This window comes from Taudactylus pleione, unplaced genomic scaffold (genome assembly GCF_031769625.1).
Source record: "Taudactylus pleione unplaced genomic scaffold, aTauple2 ptg000407l, whole genome shotgun sequence".
NCBI classification, from domain to species: Eukaryota; Metazoa; Chordata; class Amphibia; order Anura; family Myobatrachidae; genus Taudactylus; species Taudactylus pleione.
The window spans coordinates 537186-559026 of NW_028284809.1; the positions used below are offsets into that span (position 1 = coordinate 537186).

General features: G+C 46.6%; 1 long non-coding RNA gene across 1 annotated transcript; it reads left to right on the forward strand.

Moving 5' to 3' along the window:
* Positions 1 to 7335: 7335 nt before the first annotated feature.
* Positions 7336 to 20864, forward strand: LOC148506340 (uncharacterized). Its single transcript, XR_015869792.1, has 3 exons — positions 7336 to 7416; positions 17542 to 17634; positions 19219 to 20864. It is a non-coding gene; the product is annotated as an uncharacterized LOC148506340 (long non-coding RNA).
* Positions 20865 to 21841: the final 977 nt, after the last annotated feature.

Below are 21841 nucleotides of genomic sequence, written 5' to 3' on the forward strand. Positions count from 1 at the left end.
TTATGCCCCACAGTAAGGCTTCTAATTACTTTAAAATTACCTGCTCGTTGCAAGGGGGTTTATGCTCGTTGCCAGGGGTTACATGCTCGTTGCCATGGGGTTCATGCTCGTTGCCATGGGGTTTCATGCTTGTTGTCAGGGGATTTATGCTTGTTACCAGGGGTTACATGCTCGTTGCCAGGGGTTTCATGCTCGTTGCCATGGGGTTTATGCTCGTTGCCATGGGGTTTATGCTCGTTGCCAGGGGGTTTCATGCTTGTTGTCAGGGGATTTATGCTTGTTACCAGCGGTTCCATGCTCGTTGCCATGGGGTTTATGCCCGTTGCCATGAGGTTTATGCTCATTGCCAGGGGGTTTCATGCTTGTTACCAGGGGTTCCATGCTCGTTGCCAGGGGTTTCATGCTCGTTGCCAGGGGTTTCGTGCTCGTTGCCATGGGGTTTATGCTCGTTTCCAGGGGGGTTTGAAGGGAGAAGATGCAGCTCTCAGCATCCTCTCCCTGCAGCGCCAGCGTTCCCGGCACTTCCGGGAACGCTGTGTGCATTGCGCTCTGCTAACAGACACTAGAGGTCCAGTAGGACCTCTAGCATCTGTCTCTTCCTTGGCGGCGGCCATTTTTGGATGGCCGTTTTCAGCAGAGTCCATGCGGACGGCTAGTCCGCATGGAATCTGCTGAAAACGGCCATCCAAAAATGGCCGCCGCCAAGGAGGAGACAGACACTAGAGGTCCAGTAAAGACCTCTAGCATTTGTCTCCTCTTTCAGATTTTTCACCCCCTCGCAATCCCCACCCGATGCACGTGCACCTCTAGCCCCCCCGAGTTGCGGCCCTGTGGTAAGTAAGTGTGACCCCCTCCCTTTCCCCCCTGGTTTGTTGGCAATAATTTTTGTTAAGTTTGTTTTTTTTAATGGTATTTGGAACCTCTACACTTATTTCCAAATTGGGAACTTATTTTGCTTCCTTTGAATTATGTCCACTCCTGTCTGCTCTAGCTTGTCCCGTGTCGTCTATTCTGGGTTTCTGGGATTCGTCTGTGTGAGTCTCCTGCCTCGATTGCTCCTAAAGAGTGTTTCTGTCTTGGTTAATGAATTCTATTAGGTCAAACCACCAAGTGTCTAGAATATTAATGTATTTTTCTTGGAATTATTGGATTAAAACTTGTTTGTTTTTTTTAAATTCCGAGGCCCCTTGGAATGCTTTTATTTCTACATACGTAGCCAATGTGCTACTTTCTCACCATAGTTTGTTTCCCAATGCAAGAAATTCTTAGCAAGAAAAAAAATAAGAGCAGATAATTGTTGCATACTGTGCATGCGTATGGCTGGCAGTGCGCGAACCAGCCACTGCGATCGGGACTACGCAGATCCATCGCAGAGTGATTGACAGGAAGTTCCGTTTGTAGGATGGTGATGGGGGTGGTCAGCGAAACTCAGGCGTGCCAGTGTGTCTGAACACCGTTACAGGGGCGTACATAAATTATCCATTGCAATGCCATACGCAGCCTGAAGTCTCATAGCGTGTGCTGAGATTAGCAATTCCTGAGTAAGGTCCGAGCTTGTGCAAGTGTGCGTGAGGCTGCGATGGTATCGATGTTACCGATGGTTTCACAGTCTTGCTAAACATTACGGATGTGTATAAGGTAAAGTGGGCGTCCCTGTGTAGTGCTGCGACGGCATAGCGAGCGCAATGGATTAGCATACTATCGCAGTGGGACTGCGTGCGTAATCGCAGTTGCGCTCCGATATGAATCAGGCCCAATATCTTCTATCACTCTTCGGGCCTTATTTATTATAATCCGCACTTAAAATGCGGTTGTAGTGACTTAAATTCACATTGCAAATTTAGGAAATTTCACAGGGATTTATCAAAAGTTCTTGCGATAAAGCTCTGTCCCTGCGAATACCGTCCGCGATCATCACAATGTATTTTTCGCAAAAAATACAGTCAGAAGGTGCCTCTGCATGCGCCGACTGGCTCACCATACCCCTCTCTACTGCCACCCCCCCTTTCCTCATTATCCCCTGCATCCCCCCCACACTCACTTCGGTGATCAGTGCCCCGGTGATGTCCTCTGGGGCTCCGGTCAGCTGGTGTCCCGGCTCCTGTACTGTTACTCCGGTCGGAGCCGGGAGGCCAGCTGACCGGAGCCCCAGAGGACCTCACCGGGGCACTGATCACCAGTCCCTGGATGCAGGTAAGTTTTTCTTTATATATATATTATATATATATATATATATATATATATAAATTTTTTATTTTTTTTTGTGGTGATCAGCGTGTTCTCTGTTTACCATACAGCTGATCACTGTGGCCGGCTCCTGGCTCTGCTCTGCCTGTTAGAGCGGAGCAGGAGTCGGGGAACCAGGGGAAACCATGGATAACGCCATCTCCAAGTGGCGTTATTATCACAGGGCTTCCCCTGTGATATTTTTAGTAAATCCCTATTTTTAGTAAATCTCAGGCAGATCGCATTTCCCATTACAATTATGGGAAATGTGATTTGCTTACTAAAAGTATGTGATGATTAGGGTTTGGAGTTGAATTTATGTGAAACTAAAATAATGTGAGAATGGTGTTTATTATGTTAGTAAAAATAATGTTAATAAATACAGGTCTTAGGGCCTGATTCGCTACGGATGGCTATTCTGCTTATACGCACATAACTGCGTTGCTTATATCAGCGGTGATATGTAAATGTTTGTATTTGCATTGCGATCGCAGCCTGACATATGGAGGCCAACTCCCCTTACTCACATCCGTATACTTGACCAACATAGTGAAACAATCGGTAACATCGGACAGTTAGAGAAGCCCAGACCTTACTCAGGAATTGCTTACTTATGTGCGCGCTATGAGGCTTCAGGCAGCATCTGGTATCGCAGTGGATCATTTATGCACTCCCCTGCAACGGCGTTGAAACGCACTGACACGCCTGCGTTCGCAAGACCACTCCCCCGTCACCGCCCACAAACGGCACTTCCTGTCATTAACTCTGCCATGGGTCTGCGAAGTGACTGCGTTCTCAATTTCTAATGCAATGGCTAGCTCGCGCAGTGCGATGCATCTGCATGCGCAGTGCAAATTAATCGACCGATTGCTTGCGTATACGCAACTGCGTTCCTTGCTGAATCAGGCCCGTATTTTACCGACTTGGGCATCTGAAATTATTTCCACCACCTTAACCAATCTATGGGCTTGATTCAGAGAAGGACGCAATGGAGATTTTTACACGGATCGAGCAATTGTTTGCTATTGCGGATGCGTATAAGCCGCACTGCATGTTGCGCAGCAATCGCACTGTAATTACGGACATCCACAGAGGAATCCTTCGAAAGGTGAGTGACGTCTCTCCCATAGTGCCCGCTGGGGGAACCGGACGCCGGAGGTCAGGTGTGAGCTCCGGCGTCCGACGCTCATTGTAACTATGGGAGAGACGTCATGACGTCTTTCCCATAGTGCCCGCGGGGGGGGGGAGCTGGAGCTCAGGAGTGAGCTCCGGCTGTCGCGGCCGGGGAGGTGGGGGGAGTGTGGCAGCGGCGAAGGGGTGGGGAGAGGAGGAGTGTGGCGGCGGCGCTAGGGTGCGGGAAGGACTGTGGCGCTGGGGACCGCCGCCCACAGCGCCCTCTGCTGGCTGGCGCTCTACGTAGCTGCGTAGTTCGCGGAACGGGCCGACCGGCCCTGTGTGTGAGGTATAGCGTTGTCTAAGCATTTACTCAAGTGGCCCAGGATTCAAATTGAAGGGAGCCAGATAAATAAAATTGAACGATATTTTGTCCTGTGTATCATTCATTATGTTGGGATTGGGGGCCATCCGCCTCACTGCTGTGAGTGTAGAAAGCCCAGAAGACCACAAGTACGTCCAAGACAGCACCCACCGCACTAATGACACTGCAAGAAAACCAACAAAATTGAGCCAAATACCAAAATTGGGAACGTCTTGGGGCTCAAGATGCTAAAAGTTATATAAAAAATAATATTTATTTTAGCAGTGAATTAAAAGCACATGGTAGGTGGCACACATACAGAATTTATATAAATAAGCGCATATCTGTCCATAGATGTCACAGTACCAACGTGTTTCATCTAAAAAGTAGGTTACATCATGGGGATAGTAATGTTGAGCCAAATGCAAAAAAACTAAGGTCCCGTGACGGCGGGCTGCAAGCTTAAATGTTTTGCTAAAAACATTAATGAAATCCCCAAGTTTTATTATGGTGAGTGCAGAGCCTCTGTGATTGCTTTATTATGGTGAGTGCAGAGCCTCTGTGATTGCTGTATTATGGTGAGTGCAGAGCCTCTGTGATTGCTTTATTATGGTGAGTGCAGAGCCTCTGTCATTGATTTATTATGGTGAGTGCAGAGCCTCTGTGATTGCTGTATTATGGTGAGTGCAGAGCCTCTGTGATTGCTTTTTTATGGTGAGTGCAGAGCCTCTGTGATTGCTTTATTATGGTGAGTGCATAGCCTCTGTGATTGCTTTATTATGGTGAGTGCATAGCCTCTGTGATTGCTTTATTATGGTGAGTGCAGAGCCTCTGTGATTGCTTTATTATGGTGAGTGCAGAGCCTCTGTGATTGCTTTATTATGGTGAGTGCAGAGCCTCTGTGATTGCTTTGTTATGGTGAGTGCAGAGCCTCTGTGATTGTTTTATTATGGTGAGTGCAGAGCCTCTGTCATTGATTTATTATGGTGAGTGCAGAGCCTCTGTGATTGCTTTATTATGGTGAGTGCAGAGCCTCTGTGATTGCTTTATTATGGTGAGTGCATAGCCTCTGTGATTGCTTTATTTATTATGGTGTGTGCAGGACCTCTGTGATTGCTTTGTTATGGTGTGTGCAGGACCTCCGTGATTGCTTTATTATGGTGAGTCCAGAGCTTCTGTCATTGATTTATTATGGTGAGTGCAGAGCCTCTGTCATTGATTTATTATGGTGAGTGCAGAGCCTATGTGATTGCTTTATTATGGTGTGTGCAGAGCCTCTGTCATTGATTTATTATGGTGAGTGCAGAGCCTCTGTGATTGATTTATTATGGTGAGTGCAGAGCCTATGTGATTGCTTTATTATGGTGAGTGCAGAGCCTATGTGATTGCTTTATTATGGTGTGTGCAGAGCCTCTGTCATTGATTTATTATGGTGAGTGCAGAGCCTCTGTGATTGATTTATTATGGTGAGTGCAGAGCTTCTGTCATTGATTTATAATGGTGAGTGCAGAGCTTCTGTGATTGATTTATTATGGTGAGTGCAGAGCCTCTGTGATTGATTTATTATGGTGAGTGCAGAGCCTCTGTGATTGAGCAGGTGGCAGTGCGGACTGAAGTGCCCCGGCATATGCCGTGTCCCTTTACTAGTTAGAAATTATCTGGATACTCCCGGTGTTCCTAGGCAGAATCCCCACATTTCAGACCCCTAGTTAAAAGGCAGAGAATATGTACACAATGGGCCTGAACCACTACTGATCGCATTATTGCGTACGCACGCAGTTCATCTGCGATAGCAAGCCGCTCCACTGCGACCGCAATGCAAACTCAGCCCTACATGAGGACGCCCACTTTACCATAGGCACATCCGTAATACTTAGCAGAATAGCAAAACCATCGGTACAATCGGGTACCATCGCAGCCTCACGCACACTTGCACAAGCTAACAGCCACGCACGCTATGAAACCTCACACTGCATATGGCTTTGCAGTGGATAATTTCTGCACGCCCCCGCAACGGCGTTGAAAGCCGCGCAGAATGGCCGACTAAACTAAGATGTCGGTAACGCTATGGGGTCTATTTACTAAGCAGTGTTAGGAGACAGAGTGAAAAGTGATAAGAAAGTGATAAGGTGCCAGCCAATCAGCTCCCAACTGTCATTTTTCAAACACATATAATAAATAGTTATGCAAAGAGCAAAAACTAAAAAAAAGACAAATAAGCCTTTGTTGGGGCAACAGAAAGGAAATGTAATGAAAATTAATGAACAGAATTATATGAAATTAAAACTTAACTTTTATTATTGAACTTGGTAAGATAAATTATCTTCAGTTAAGTAACTCACATGTAAAACAAATACATATAGTGAACAAACGTAAACAACATTTCCTTTCTAAGAGTGCCTTTTTTCTAGTTTTTGCTCTTTGCATAACTATTTATTATATGTGTATTGCACAAATCCTATGGGTGCACCACCAACATTAGAGTCATCCAGAATTTCTTGATTAAATGTGTGATAGATCATTACGTTGTTTTTTTCATTTTTGACCTAATCTAATTGTATTAGGCATTATGCATTACCATTTCTCTCACCCCTAGTGCGGACTCCTCTGTTTATTCTATTTTTCAAACACAGCCTGTGAGATGACAGTTGGGAGCTGATTGGCTGGCACCTTATTACTTTCTTAACTGTCATCTCACAGGCTGTGTTTCAATAATGACAGTTGGGAGCTGATTGGCTGGCACCTTATCACTTTTCACTCTGTCTCCTAACCAGGGCCGGATTAAGGTTTGTGGGGGCCCCAGGGCAACTAAATTGCGGGGGCCCCTTCAAGCCAAACGGAACTTTCCCCCTTCCCCCTAAGGCTTCTGCCCTCCCACCCCCAAAGCCTCCGCCGCTGACTTACCTGAGAGCTGGCGTGCGGGCGTGACCTCCTCCCGGCAGAGCTGCTCCCTGGTCCTCTCATCGGCGTCGCGGACGTAATGTGTCACGTGGCGCCAGTGAGAAGACTCTGGAGCCGCTCTGCGCTAAGCAGTGGCACTGACTGTGCCGCTGCATACATTAACAGCGGATCGCGGCAGTGAGCCTCAACACTGACCCTGTGTGGGGGCCCCTCCGTGTGTGGGGACCCAGGGACGATCGCCCCTGTTGCCCCCCCTTAAACCGGCCCTGTTCCTAACACTGCTTAGTAAATAGACCCCTGAATCTGCACACGGGAACGCAGATGGAGGCTACGACACGCCCGAGAAACGGCCAGGACACTACGGCATTTTTTGCCACCAGTCCCCGTTATATCCCTTAACTGTCAATCATTTTGCAAATGAAAAGTCGCTGCATGCAACTACAGTAATGTACCTCGGCGCATCAGTGCAACTCAGACGCATGCTCAGACTGACGATAATAGCTCAGCTGAGTAAACATCAAAATGGCACATATTTCTGAATGAGGCCCTAAGGCCACAGAGCTTTTACTTTCTATTTACTGTCAAATCTGAAAGTGCATCATAAATGGGCTGGGCACACATCAGTCGCGTGTTGCCTGTGTTTGTGTAACTGCATGCTCAGGCTCTTTAAGCTGTGACGTTGCTTTATAAACTTCCTCCGTCCCCACCTCCCCTGTACAAGGGACCTTTAAATTCTTTCTGCTACGTTAGAACTTTTTCATCCCTTTGGAGGATGCAGGATACAGCAACACAAGCAGGACACTCTCTGCCCGGTAAGAGCTGGGGTGTGGGGGGTATTTACCATGTTTTATGTGTCATAGCTGTAAGGATAAAGTTTGGCTTTTCAGTATCAGTGCTCTGCCCATCAGTGACAATGTGGTGAATTGCTTGTGCGGCAGTGTGGTGAAGTGCTTGTGCGGCAATGTGGTGAATTGCTTGTGCGACAGTGTGGTGAATTGCTTGTGCGGCAGTGTGGTGAACTGATTGTGCTGCAGTGTGGTGAACTGATTGTGCGGCAGTGTGGTGAATTGCTTGTGCGGCAGTGTGGTGAATTACTTGTGCAACAGTGTGGTGAACTGATTGTGCGGCAGTGTGGTGAATTGCTTGTGCGGCAGTGTGGTGAACTGATTGTGCGGCAGTGTGGTGAACTGATTGTGCGGCAGTGTGGTGAACTGCTTGTGCGTCAGTGTGGTGAACTGCTTGTGCGGCAGTGTGGTGAATTGCTTGTGCGCCAGTGTGGTGAATTGCTTGTGCGGCAGTGTGGTGAATTGCTTGTGCGGCAGTGTGGTGAACTGATTGTGCGGCAGTGTGGTGAATTGCTTGTGCGGCAGTGTGGTGAATTAATTGTGCGGCAGTGTGGTGAATTAATTGTGCGGCAGTGTGGTGAACTGATTGTGCGGCAGTGTGGTGAATTGCTTGTGCGACAGTGTGGTAAACTGATTGTGCGGCAGTGTGGTGAATTAATTGTGCGGCAGTGTGGTGAACTGATTGTACATCACAGTAAAGGAAACAGAATTCTGCCAGTTAACATAATTTTAAATACATTATTCGGAAATCAGTGGGGGGCACCTGAAATGGACTGAAGAAAGAAGTGTTACTCGATGTTACCGATTATTTAGTTATGTTGCCGAAGTATACGGATGTGTGTAAGGGGAAGTGGGTGTCCTTATGGTAAGCTGTGATCGCCATGCGATTGCAACTTGCAAACATTTGCATCTCACCGCTAATATTAGCAACTGCGGTACGTGCGTTCTTCCAGAATAGCGATCCTTGCTGAATCAGGCCCTGTGTCTTTAGAAGACAGTCTTCTTATGGGATTCGGTATGATTTACCGTCAGCCGCATGGCCGGCAGTTCAAATGCCGGCAGCCCGACACAGGTGGAAATCCTGAACGCCGGTAGGTAAGTATAAACTAACCTATTCTACACCCTAACCTCCCCCCCAAGTGCCTAACCCTAATCCCCCCTCTAAGTGTCTAACCCTAACCCCCCCTTCCCCGCCGCCTAAACCTAAGTCCCCCGGGGGGTGCCTAACCCTAACCTCCCCCCGGGGTTGCCTGACCCTAACCCCCCCTTCCCCTAGCCTAACCCTAACCTCCCGGGGGGGTGCCTAACCCTAAGTCCCCCCGGGAGCCCTAAACTTAACCCTCCCCCCGCCCCACGGCTGTCCGTGTCCGGCGCCCGGCATCCATTCGATCGGGATGCCGGGGGCCGGTCTCCCAGCGTAGGTAAAATGACAGGCGTCGAGATTTCGACGCCTGTCCTTTAACCCTTGCTGGGATTTAGCATTCGGGAAGCCAGCGCTCGGCATTGCGTCTGCCGGCTTCCCGAATGTTTCCCTTCTTATGGCATGTGGTGTTTGTCAGCAGAATCTGTGACTCTGCACTTAACACGATGACAGGATTAGATTGTGTCACTCTGGGTAACTCTGTTTGCTCAGCTATGGTACAATATCAATTGGTCAAATAGACACTGTAACCGAAAGTGATACTGGAGGGACTACTGATATGAGTTCAGCATTATTTGCACTGCAAAAATACTAGTGACTGCCTTTCGGATGTCACCTTCCCACATAGAAGATCACCCCCATTAATAGAAAGTTAAGTTCCGTTTTAAGCATATATCTGATTTCTAATTATTTGTAACTATCTACCTACAAATCATTATCACCTTTTCAAAATCTCTATAAAGGCAAAACAAGTATGGTTGCCAGACACACCCGGACTCACAGCTGTCAGCATGTCACGCGAGTGGGGCGTGGGGGCAGGTGGCAGAGGAAGGAGGGGACAATGTTACAGTGATAACAGAGATCAGAAGGGCATTCTAAAGCCTCTCTGCTCACTACACCATGTGCCATGTGACTGTGGTTGCCATGCTAATCACATGAAACTAAAAAAACTTCACAATTATCAATCATTAAAAGCTAACTAAAGAATCAAACTGTCGAAAAAGGATCATTTCCAAGCTTCGGGCCTGCCGGTGATTTATGTTAAAAGCCAGCACATTTTATCATGGAATTGACTGTTTAGGCATTTATTCAAATGCAGGGTGAATATAACTGAGCCCTGAGGAGGGCACTAGTTTAAGCAGAAGGGGAACATGACAGCGTTAAAGGAGGGAGCAGAAAGTAGAAGCATATTGGGGATGCCCAAGAACCCTCAGCAACTACAGAACGCGCACCTATGCCGGCGATATTTTCTCAATTAGTCTATGTGACAAGGGATTGATGAATAGGGTGAGGGCCTGGGACAGTTGTTAGGTGCTGGAGGTGGAAATTCTGAAGTGTTTGTAACTGCACCCTGGAGATAGCGTTTGTCAATCGTAGGACGGGAAATTGTGACACCTTCTGTTTTCACTTGCTAATGGTAGAGATCATGCAGTCTCTTCCCCTCTGAGTTGATGTCATTTTAGAAGTATATAAGCATGATTGGCAGCTGGTATGTGTCTTCCAGATCTAACATGGTGTACGTCTGGGTGTAAGACCCTTAAGGCTTCACGGACCCCTCTTTGTCACTCTATGCTGTTATTAATATGTAGTTTTGTACTGGATATTACATTATGTTTAGAGATGTGCGCTCAACCCCGTGTTTTGGTTTTGGATCTAGATTCATCTTCATGTTTTGGTTTTGGATCTGTTTTTTTTTTTTTTAAATGCTAAAAAGTTTTTAAAATCAGCTAAAATCATGTAATTTTTGCAATCTAAAACTGCAAATTCTGATATAGAATCCAAATTGCAAACTGTGGGAAGATCAGAAATGCGACTCGGATCTGTCCAGATTCACAAAATTTAAGGGGATTCCGATTTTTGGAGAACCGAACTGCACATAATAAAGGTTATATATGTTTATAAAAAATAGCTTTGGCCATTAAATTCCTATATCCCATGGGGAGGGGGAGGTGGGGGTCTATGGGCCTGATTCAGAGTTGTAGCGTTCCCGCTAGGCTGTCTTAGCGGGCGCGGCGCCCTGCCTTCCTTCTGGAAGGCAAAAAGCACCCTGCCCTCCAGAAGGAGGGCAAAAAGCTCCCTGCCCTCACAGCCTGCGGGTGCCGTCTTCACCCGCAGGACGCAGTGTCCCGCGGGTGCAGAAATGTGCGGTGACCCAGACACCGCCGCCCGGCATCTATTCTCCCTGTCTGCAGCGCTTGGGGGCTGCCCGGCGTGTCCGTAAGTGCCGGGCACGCCCCCAAGTATGACAAAAAGGGGATGTGTCTTATAGGCACGCCCCCTTTTCATGGCCACACCCCCTTTTCCAGCGCGCGCCGGAAAAGGCGCGCACAAAGTTGCCCTCTCTAGCTCCGGCGCCCTGCCTAGACTTGGGAATAGAGTGAGATATCTCTCTCAACTGTGAACTTGAACAAACCATATTGCAATGCAAAGGGTGTATATACATACATTTTATTTTGCATGTAGGGTAAATACTGGCTGATTTTGCATGGAGCCCACATATACTGCACAGCTTTATTATTACACTGCACTTTAGATGTCAGTTTGGACACCTCCCTCCCAAATCTAAATCTCTCTGCACATATTAAATCTGCCCCACCTGCAGTGCAGCATCGTGTCACCAAGATGATCAGTTGAGAGAGAAATCTCACTCTATTCCCAAGTATGAATCAGGCACTCGGGGCCTCATTCAGAGGCGGTCGTAGGATGCAAGCGGACGTTCTGAAACAGGGCGGCCGCTTGCATCCTGAACGGCCGCCTCCGTGTCGGTCGTTAGGCTGTGGGTTAACACCCACAGCTCTAACGACCGCTAAGGGTGATGGTCGCGATGGACCATCGGGCTTACGACGAGACCCTAAGGTAGGGTCTCGTCAACCTTAAGCCCCAGGGAGCTTCCTGCTCTGTTTGAGCAGGAAGCTCCCCACTGACATCACTGATGATGTCAGTGGGGCCGCCCCCAAATGGCAAGCGTTCCCGACAGGAACGCCTCCGTTTGGCCGGGCACGCCCCCAGCCCGCCCAGCAAATGGAGCGAGCTGTCACTCAACATCGACAGATCGCCCCGTCTGCTACGAGACCCCCTAACGACGGATCACCCGTCTTTAGCCGGGTCTCGCGCATGCACACAATGGAGCCGGCTCCGTCGTGCGCATGCGCACTGGAGCAACATCGACCCGGTTGCGAGCTCATAGAGCTAACGACCGGGTCTGAATAAGCTCCTCTGTCCCTTTTTATTTTGTCAGATGAATAAGTTTATTTAACTTTGCTCTGGGCCTGTGGCTGCAGGTTAATGATCTGCGTAGTAATGTGTCAGATATTTGGCTTTGTCCTTGATTTAGTGTTGGAAATGACAACGACCTTTACACTTCTGTGTGGGGCCAAACAAGGGCGATTTCAGGCATTACACGGGGTCCCAGACCCTCTCGGCTGCTGTCCTAGGAACCCCGAAAACAGTTCATGGAAAGTATCTGAGAGGACGTTACTGCTACAGTTGGAGCTGGAAAAGAATCTATTCGTTTTTTTTCCTTTCAAATGCGAAACAGAGAATAATTCCAATGAGAGTTTTCCCTGCACTTTGTCCGGATAAAAATAACAGAGCCTGGGAAACATCAGAGGCCTGTCCTGTTTAGGTCCAACCAGAAATATAAGGTACAGAATTTAGAATTAGAACATATAGGGGCATATTTATTATTACTTGCGGCCGTAAATAAAATGACTGAGCCGCCGGGACGGGCTCCTATCAGAGAAGTGATCACATTGCTTCCTGCTATACCCCTCTCAGCTGCTCTACTGCGCATGCAAAACAGCGACAGTAACCCATCGTAGCCATCTGCAGAAGACATTAGCGTCCGGGGCCAAGCTCCAGACTGCTTTGCATTCTGGACCTTAGTAAATCAGGCAGCACAGCAGCTCACACAGAAACCAATGGGGGCTGCTGTTGAATACGGAGGGACTTTCTTGGAGGTAGGTGGCGGCGATGTGTAAATGGAGGTTAGTCCACACAGCAGGTAGCAGAATAACACTGGGTTAACAGTAAGGCAGCAGGTACAGGATGCAGAGATATCCCAGTTGCAGCCAGAAGCATGCATGGCATGCTGGATGTTGTAGTGCACCAGGTGAATGCACACACTGGCTGCTGATTATACAGTGGTTGACAACGAGGTTTATATTATCCTATGCTGTGGTGGTGGTCTCGTGGAGCCTCTTCATGCTGGGAAACACACAGGGGCACGTTGGCGTTACACGGACGCGGCAGGGAGAAAGACGCCCGGTGCAGTAGCACATGTCGGAGGTCAAGCCTCTGGAGAGACTCATGGCAATTCCTTGTGCCCGCCGTCTCTGGGCAATGGGGCAGAGGTCCTTCCAACAGGTAAGTCCCCAAATACATCCGTCCCCTTTTTGAGAATGAAGCCAGCACTGATAGAGTATGCCGGGTTTGCGGAACAGCAAAACACGTCGCTGCTCCGGGATTGACCGCTCAAAGGACAAAAATCCCTATTGTGCATATCTGCCGACTGTGGTGAGTTAACCCTTACCGCCCTGGGCCAGTATCGCTATATACTTACAGAGGTCTTTTTTATATATATATATATATATTAGGGGTGTGCACCGGCCACTTTTCGTGTTTTGTGTTTTGGTTTTGGATCTGGATCTTTCTTCGTGTTTTGGATCTGGATTGGTTTTGCCAAAACCACCCTTGCGTGTTTTGGGTTCTGGGTTTTGTGTTTTGGATCTGTATTTTTTTGAAAAAAAGCATAAAAACAGCTAAAATCACAGAATTTGTAGGTTTTTCTGCTCCTATGCTATTATTAACCTCAATAACCTTAATTTCCACTCATTTCCAGTCTATTCTGAATACCTCACACCTCACAATAGTGTTTTTATGTCCAAAAGGTTGCACCGAGGTAGCTGGATGACTATGCTAAGCGACACAAGTGGGCGGCACAAACACGTGACCCATCTAGGCGTGAAACTGCAGTGGCAGACAGGATGGCATTGAAAAACTAGGCCCCAAACTGTACATAATGCAAAGAAAAAAAAGAGGTGCAAGATGGAATTGTCCTTGGGCCCTCCCACCCACCCTTATGTTGTATAAACAGGACATGCACACTTTAACAAACCAATCATTTCAGCGCCAGGGTCTGCCACACAACTGTGGCTGAAATGATTGGTTCGTTTGGGCCCCCACAAAACAAGCTGGCAATTTATCTGTCCCTGCACAAACTGGCTCTACGGAGGCAAGATGTCATCCTCATCCTCCTCATCCACCGATTCCTCACCCTCTTCAGTGTGTACATCCTCATCCTCACAGAGTATTAATTCGTCCCTGCTGGAACCACAGGTCCCTCTGTACGTTCTGGAGGCTGGTCTCCCTGGAAGAGTTGATAATTCATTTTATGAACATCATCTTCTCCACATTTTGTGGAAGCAACCTCCTACGCCTTTCGCTGACAAGGTTCCCGGCTGCACTAAACACTCTTTCGGAGTACACACTGGAGGGGGGGCAACTCAGGTAAAATAGAGCCAGTTTGTACAGGGACCTCCAAATTGCTTCTTTTTCCTGCCAGTACAGGTACGGACTGTCTGACATGCCTACTTGGATGCTGTCACCGATGTAATCCTTTAACAGACAGACGCACGCTTGTCGCTGCTGCTTTGAGGATTCAAGTGCGGCTACAGCCCACACAATTCACAAAGACAGAAAAAAAAAAGAATATTTTTATTGTTTGTGGAGCACACTTTGAGGGTTGCACCACCCTTTAACAGACAGACGCACGCTTGTCGCTGCTGCTTTGAGGATGCAAGTGCGGCTACAGCCCACACAATTCACAAAGACAGAAAAAAGAAGAAGAATATTTTAATTGTTTGTGTAGAACACTTTGAGGTGTCACCACCCTTTAACAGACAGACGCACGCTTGTCGCTGCTGCTTTAAGGATGCAGGTGCGGCTACAGCCCACACAATTCACAAAGACAGAAAAAAAAAGAACAATATTTTAATTGTTTGTGTAGCACACTTTGAGGGTGTCACCACCCTTTAACAGACAGACGCACGCTTGTCGCTGCTGCTTTAAGGATGCAGGTGCGGCTACAGCCCACACATTTCACAAAGACCAAAAAAAAAAGAACAATATTTTAATTGTTTGTGTAGCACACTTTGAGGGTGTCACCACCCTTTAACAGACAGACGCACGCTTGTCGCTGCTGCTTTAAGGATGCAGGTGCGGCTACAGCCCACACAATTCACAAAGACAGAAAAAAAAAGAACAATATTTTAATTGTTTGTGTAGCACACTTTGAGGGTGTCACCACCCTTTAACAGACAGACACACGCTTGTCGCTGCTGCTTTAAGGATGCAGGTGCGGCTACAGCCCACACAATTCACAAAGACAGAAAAAAAAAGAACAATATTTTAATTGTTTGTGTAGCACACTTTGAGGGTGTCACCACCCTTTAACAGACAGACGCACGCTTGTCGCTGCTGCTTTGAGGATGCAGGTGGAATCTAGACGGGATTTGGAACCGAGGACACACTACCTCCATCAATTGTCTAAATCCCACTGCACTAATGTCGGATACCGGACGCACGTCTAACACCAACATAGCAGTCAAGGCCTCAGTTATACGTTTTGCTTCAGGATGACTGCTGTCGTACTTCATCCTCATCGCTAGGGACTGTTGGAGGGTCAATTGTTTAGTAAAAGTAGTGATGTTCCTACTTCCTCTCTGGGATGATGAACAACTCCCAGCAGCAGCAACAGCACTAGGAGGAAGTGGTTCTTGATCTTTCCCTATTTTATTTTTATCGGAGAAAGTTTGGTCCTCCATTTATGTTATATTGATATATATACGTGCGGCTAAAGCGCACACAAACACAGAAAATATTATTTTATTTTTGCTGGAGAGTAGTGCACTTTGTGGGTTACACCACCCTTTAAGAAATGAGCCAGCCGGCTCTTTACTTATGGGACACAGGCGCACGCTTGGCGCTGCTCCTTTGTTGAAGCACGTGCGGCTACTGCGCACACAATTCACAAACACAGAAAATAATTTTTTTTTTGGTTTGGACTGGAGTGTACTTTCGGGGGTTACAGCACCCTTAACGGTCAAGCCAGCCGGCCCTTTACTTATGACACAGGCGCACGTTTGGCACTACTTTGTTGATGCACGTGCGGCTACTGCGCACACAATTCACAAACACAGAAAATAATTTTTTTTTTGGTTTGGACTGGAGTGTACTTTCGGGGGTTACAGCACCCTTAACGATCAAGCCAGCCGGCCCTTTACTTATGACACAGGCGCACGCTTGGCACTACTTTGTTGATGCACGTGCGGCTACTGCGCACACAATTCACAAACACAGAAAATATTTTTTTTTTGGTTTGGACTGGAGTGTACTTTCGGGGGTTACAGCACCCTTTAACGGTCAAGCCAGCCGGCCCTTTACTTATGACACAGGCGCACGCTTGGCACTACTTTGTTGATGCACGTGCGGCTACTGCGCACACAATTCACAAACACAGAAAATATATTATTTTTAGTGCACTTGGGGGGAGCACCCCTGATGGACAGAGCACCCCCTGGACAACACTACAGCACCCCTTTAGGACTGGGACACTGCACAGGACTTTGGAGTGGACACAGCCCCTATGGAGAACTGACTGCACAACACAGTCCAGCCAGCCCCTATGGACTTTGAAGTAGTGGACACAGCCCCTATTAACAACAGCAGCACAGCACAACACAGCCAGCCCCTATGGACTTTGAAGTAGTGGACAACAGCAGCACTACACTACACTACACTACACAGCACTAACTCCCACCCTCCCTCTTCACTGTCCACAGCCGAGTGAGAAAATGGCGCCGACGCGGGTACCTTATATAGGATCCAAAACCCGCGAGACTCGGAAGGCGGGATGATGACGTTTTGCCTCGATGTCAGATCCGAGTCAGGCGGGAAAAGTCGAGCCTGACTCGGATCGGACTCGGATCGGGGGGGCTCGGGGGGGTTCGGATTTCAGAAATCCGAACCCGCTCACCCCTAATATATATATATATATAAATTGGGGCTATAAGAGATTTATCAGCCTCACGGTGCATACACACCGGGACGATATCGGCACGATTTGGCCAAATCGGAACGACAAATCGGGTATGTAGTGCAGTGTGTATGCCTGATTTGCGCGCTCCCGCGGTCGCATGTGATATACTGGTAGGTTAATTGGCTCCCAACCAAAATGAACCCTAGTGTGTATGTGTGTGAGCATGTGATAGGGAACATAGCTTGTAAGCTCCACTGGGGCAGGGACTGATGTGAATGGCCATCTATTCTCTGTAAAGTGCTGCGGAATATGTGTGCGCTATATAAATAACTAGTAATAAATAATAATAATAAATAATTAAATAAGAGTGATTGGCAGAGCTGCACAGCCAATTACATGGTACCGCATGTGAGGCTGTACATATTAATGAAGGATGGAACAGTGATCGTTCCGTCTTTCATTAAATCTTTTAAGTGTGTACCGGCAATCATGCGATGTCCAGGGTGAAGGCAAATCGCCCTGAACATCGGCACAATTGCCGGTCGTTTAGGTGTGTACCCACCCTCACTGTCGACCGTAATCAGGATCTTACTGGTAAATAGGAACCACAGAATATGCCGACTATTGTGTCATTGACTATTCCCTGCTGACTTATTACAGGAGGACAGAACAATCACCCAGCGATGATAAGGCCAGGCTGCTACAGGCCAGGCAGTTTCTGCATGATTAGAGCATCACGCTATCTCCTGTTCAAAACAGCAGCGGAAATTACAATAAGAAGCAGTTTTATGAACCTGTCATGTTATTTAAAGTTATAATTGTACTATGATCTGATTTCTGCATTACTGGTATCTAACTTGCTGCACATGGTGAACTCTGGTCTAATCATTCATATTTATGTTATTATCCTCAGTGTTAACGCAGGCTGGAAAACTGATCATGAATTGGATTGCTAGTGCTGCCTCGTGGCCTTTGGAGGGACTGAAAAAATGTGGGAGAGCGCTGGGTGAGTCCAACGTTCATTTGTTTGACATCCTATGGGCTAGAGAGTTGCCCTAAGCCTTCTGCAATTATACACAGGTGCAAATGGCGTCTTTTATATACTGGTGCATGAACGTTAAAATACATATACACGAACAGCAATCACACCGCAACTATACTGCAGCTCTGACTAAAAGGAAATAAATGAAACCCACATCCTGAATCTATAGAACTTGCACAGCAAGCTAGATACCAATAATTTGACTTACATATCAGACATATGTGTGTATATATATATATATAGGATTCTCTTTCTGAGTCCCATTTATTGCCAGGAAAAATCTGAACTCGGCGTGGAAATCCGAAGTAATCCGAACCTGCTCACCTCTTAATATATACACATTATATATATATATATATATATATATATATATACACACTCATGTTATGATGGTTGTCTTTGAACTCTTCTGTGCAATAAGCTAAATTATCAAAGCAAGGTCAGTCTTTTCATTCCCCTCTTATCATGTTGCTGTATATCCACCAAATGTGTACTGAGTGCTTTCTGTTACCTAGGAGACTGCAAGACAGTCACTACAATCTGTAACAACCTAGTTATCTGTGCACTATGGTACTGATTCTGAGTTGCACGGATCTCTCCTAGTGGATGGAAATGGCGCATGCGCAAAAGCGACTTTATGCATTTATACACATGCCAGATCTATACTGGGTTGGACGCAACTCAACTGGACCTCTCTTTCCGTGAAACAGGGAGTTTTGGGGTGGGAACTGGGCATTGGCAAAGTGGTTGCACAGAACCACCCTGACTTGTGGGAGTGTCATGGTGGCGTCACGGGCGTGAATCAAAAGCTCCCTGTGAGTCCTGCGTGAGGGGGAGAGAAGGCAGGTTTTCGATGGATCCCATGCACCCAGTGTGGGGCTGGTGCAAGTGCCGATGCTTATGATGGTGGTTGCGGCCACCAATGTAAAATCAGTGGGCGGCATGGGTTTCCGCTAGCACACGGACGAGCCCCCACATTAGTAAAAGAGATACTTGCATTAGCATAAATGGTTGTAGTTGCGGCTGCCCACAACTATGGCCCATTTGCCTGTGGCTCATTTGGCGATATGATTTCTCTTCAGGACAGATAAGATCACTCTACCTGAACAAATGTTTAAAATGACAATTGTCAGCAAAGAGATGGGACTGATAATAAACAAAAAAGACACAACGGTGAATAGCCACATCCTTACCACATATAACACACCAGAACATTTGTTTTTTAACAACTACATATCAGCAAAGAAAACATGCAAAGAGCAGTATGTTCTACCAAGTAACCCCCCAACCTGGCCCCCTTTTAATAATACCCACAAGTCTAAAAACAAGAACAGTTGTGTTCTTGCCCTGATGTGATAAAGCAAGATAAACAAAAAGTTTAACTTGCAATAAAAAAAATACACAAAAAACGGTTTCCTTTTAAATGACAGCACATCAAAATCATGACCTGACCAATCGCTTCCAACACTGGATATCGTAAAAGTGGCTGGAAACATCTCTGGTGGTGGGTGGCAGGTACTGACCTCTCCATGTCTTCCTGTCTCCTAGGTCACAAGTTGTCTGCAGAAAGAAATAAGAGGGTGGAAGACAGCGAAGGAAGTGATGGCAACTGGTGTATCAAGCTCCTCAGCAGCTTTGGACACGGAGTGCCAATGGGCAGCCTCTACCGGCCCCGCGCTGATGACAACATGATCTAAAGCCTTCTCCCTGGTGTCTTGGCGTAGGGTGGTGGCGGGTGAAAAATTGTTGGATAAATCTGTATTCGTACATCTCCATCACTAAGAAAGTACCAGATGAACTCAAAAGTTAAGAACGTTTTCCCGTCCTCTTGGAAAAATTACGATGGATTTCCAAATCAATTTCTGAAGAAAAAAGGAGGAGGTTGGGAACTTGGGAAGACACACTATTGTGAGACTGATACATTATTGTCCTCTGATTGGAAGCTCATCGTAATATCGCATTCATCAAACTTCCAGCAGGATATAGGGCCGGATTCAGAGCCACTCGCTCTTACAGAGCGCTCGCTCTGAATCAGGGCCGGGCTTTTTTTTTTTTTTGAGCGGCCTCTTGGCCGCTCGCATAGCTGTGGGTAACCACCCACAGCTATAGCAAGCGACCATGATGATGGTCGCGATGGTCAAGACCATCGCGACCATCGGGCTTGTGACGAGACCCTTGTGGTAGGGTCTTGTTCATCGCAAGCCCCAGAGAGCTTTCGGCTCTAACAGAGCCGGAAGCTCTCCACTGACATCACTTGTGATGTCAGTGGGGCCACCCCCAAATGGCAGGCGTTCTCATGGGAACGCCTCCGTTTGGGCAGCCACCCCCCCGGCCCACCCACCAAACGGAGCGAGCTGTCACTCAACATCGACAGCTCGCCCCCTTTGGTGTGAGACCAGAGTGACGGAGTGCCCGTCGCTAGCCGGGTCTCGCGCATGCGCACGACGGAGCTATGGGCCACCATCGACCCGGTTGCGAGCGCTCAGCGCTTGCGACCTGGTCTGAATCAGGCCCTTATTTCTTAAAGCCTAATATATAGAATTTATCCGAAGCGCATACGGTGTTCAGTCTCCTATTGGATCCATTGCACCCCCCTTACCACCACCTATACAACTCAGGGTGACCGAATGATGATCAGAAGGTTCTTCTCCAATCCATAAAAATGTCTTGTAGGAGAACTTTAATGGAACCTAGTTTGTGGGCCCACCAGAAATGTGCGTCAGTAGAATTTCCTCTTGATACAATCCCCAGGTGGACAGATATTGTGAGTTGTAGACCAAAGATCACCAGTGAAGGGGAAGGAATATCGTCACTTTATCAGACGTTGGCATCAAAAAAAGGAAGTAATAATTTGCACAAGCCTAATTCTACGTATTAAACTGATCACTTATCTAAATTATCCCTGATTAAAGAGAAGAAGATTAGAAAACAGGTAGAGCCAAGCAATTCCCCTATTTATCTGTGTATTTGGCTCTCTGAAAAATTATAATATCACCTCCATGTATTTTTTTTTTTAGATTTTATTTATTACATTACTAATTGCAAAATAATGAAACTAAATCTGTATAACTCATTTGGATTCGGGAACAACCACTTGGCTGATAATTAATTATCTTTTAATTATCTTTCATTAACCTCAGATAATACATATTGTTTTCTGACTTCTTTTTATATATATATATATATATATATATATATATATTATATACACATAAACTTTTTTTTTTTTTAGAGAGCTCTCTGTACATACACCAGAGGCTATGGCCCACGGTAAAAAAGTGTTTTTGAGGAGCTTTAAAGAGCTTTTTATACAACTGCAATAAAACCCATAGATAATGGCTAGCCCACAAGGGGCATATTCATTCATTATTGGTACTCGGTCACGATAATTTAAATTTAGTATTGACGCCATTGAAAGGCACATCAGTCATCCACTCCTCAGCCTGAAATGACTGGCAAGGTGTTATCTGTAATCCTTATAGCTGCAGAAAATATTTGTTGTAGTATCATTGATATTCTACATTTTATCTTTTTTTGTATTGGGCTATGTTACTTTGTGTATAATGTTTTAATAAACAATAAAAATTAATACAAAAAGTGCAAAATAAGACATCACTTCTCTCTAAAGACCAACATGGTAAAATGCCAGCAGTAACCACATACGGTAGCTTTATAAATGATCCTACTTCTAGATGGTATTAAACTTGTATAAAATGATTGCACGCATCTGCCCTCCCTTCTCCCACATAAATACAGCCGGCCGTTACTCTTCTCCTCTTAATACTTAAACCCTGCTCTATAATCATAGCTCGGAAACGCCTCATGTAACCTCAGCGCGTGCAGGATCCTTGTGCACTTAGCCCTCCAGCTTTATCTCATCTCTTCTCCAATCTCCCCCTTGCACAGGCCGCACGACTAAGCGTCATCTCACCGGCCAAATCTGCCACACACACTGAAATCTGGATCTTCAATGAACACAGGGAACATCCTGCACTGGAGATCTGGGGGGGAGATTTATCAAAGCTTGGAGAGATATAAATTTGAGAGAGATGAATTATCAGCCAATCTGCGTTTGAAAAATGACAGGAGCTGATTGGTTGGTACTTTATTTTTCTCCACTTTATCTCTCTTCAAGGCTTGCATCATCTCCCACCTGGAGATGAATACATGC